The 1388-nt window shown below is 61.3% G+C and overlaps 1 protein-coding gene and 1 long non-coding RNA gene across 2 annotated transcripts in view; both read left to right on the forward strand.

The window, feature by feature from the left end:
- The window catches only part of PDE2A (phosphodiesterase 2A), a 509398-nt gene that overhangs the window by 492862 nt on the left and 15148 nt on the right, over nucleotides 1-1388 (forward strand). The gene's annotated exons all lie outside the window — the stretch shown is intronic.
- LOC108637667 lies at nucleotides 679-1210 on the forward strand. The gene is made up of 3 exons (XR_001919224.1): nucleotides 679-714; nucleotides 939-991; nucleotides 1187-1210. It is a non-coding gene; the product is annotated as an uncharacterized LOC108637667 (long non-coding RNA).

Below are 1388 nucleotides of genomic sequence, written 5' to 3' on the forward strand. Positions count from 1 at the left end.
CCTCGGCCCAGCCCCTCATCTCCCCTCGCGCGGGTCCAACGCTGCGGTTGCGGCAGAGAGCGCGAGCGCGGGTGGAGGGGGGCAGAAAGATAAAAGAGGTTGATGGCATCACCGACTCAATGGACATGAGTTTGAGTAAACTCTGGGAGTTGGTGATGGACAGGGAGGCCTGGCATGCTGTGGCCATGCGGTCTCGAAGAGTCGGACATGACTGAGCGACTCAACTACATAATGATACTCAGGCTCTTCCTTGAGATTATGATTTTGTGACTTTAACAAGAACTCAACGACAACGACTCCCATGGCTTCTAGAGACAGAGCAATCTGACCCTGTCTTGCCTTGGAAGAGTCTAGGGGCTAGGATTGGAGACAAACCCAGTATTTATCTGATCATGGACGCGAGGGACTCTCCGCGAAAGAGGGAGCCCACGGGAGTGTGGGGGTGGGGGGCGATGGCACCGCAGGCAGAGGAAACGGCTCAAACCAAGGCTAGAGGTCCCACGGTGGCGAGGGAGTAAAGGTGGGGCGTGTGGCTTGCTGACCGCTCGCGCCGCCCCAGACGCTAGTGGCCCTGAAGAGGGTGCAGGCCTTGCAGAAGCGCGAGTGCAGCACGGCCCCGGAAGCGACCCAGAATCCTCCGGAGGAGGCGGTGGGAGACCAGAAGGGCGGGGTCGCGTAACACAGACCAAGACCGAAAGATCCTGCAGCTTTGCGGTGAGGACCTGGCCGCGGCGGGGAGGGGCGGGGCGCGAACCTATGAGGCGGAGCCACGGTGGGAAGGGCCGTGGGTGGGCGGGCCTACGCTGGGGCGCGGCGTGGGCTGGCTGGGCCGCGGCTGAAGAGGAGGTCCTGAACTGGGTGGGGGTTGGAATTGGAGGGCTCACGCCCTTGGAGGAAATCTGTGGGCCCTCTGTCTGACTCCTGCCCCGCCATCGCAGGGGAGCTCTACGACCTGGACGCCTCTTCCCTGCAGCTCAAAGTCCTCCAATATGTGAGTCCCTGTGCCCCTCCCACTGTGTTCCTCCCGGGACGGATGTCCTCTTGAGCCCTCCATCTCAGTACAGATTCAGATGTCCTGACCCTCCTCTCTTCTCCACCTACCTGCGGAGCCTCAGAAAGGCAGAGGGTGGGGAGTGGGGATCTCCCAGATGCGAGGTCAGCCCCTCGCTGTGTCCCTCCCTCTCAGCTGCAACAGGAGACCCAGGCATCCGCGCTGCTGCCTCCTACGGTATCCGAGGACAATCTCCAGCTCTCCTGCAAGGTGAGGGCCCAGAGCCACTGTGGGGCAGGGCGAGGGACCTGGGTCTCTGAGAGGAAAAACCTTGTCTGTCCTTTAACCAGTCCACGTCGTTCTGCCCATCAGGTCATTGGAGATAAAGTACTGGAGT

Source organism: Capra hircus, chromosome 15, assembly GCF_001704415.2.
Source record: "Capra hircus breed San Clemente chromosome 15, ASM170441v1, whole genome shotgun sequence".
Lineage (NCBI taxonomy): Eukaryota > Metazoa > Chordata > Mammalia > Artiodactyla > Bovidae > Capra > Capra hircus.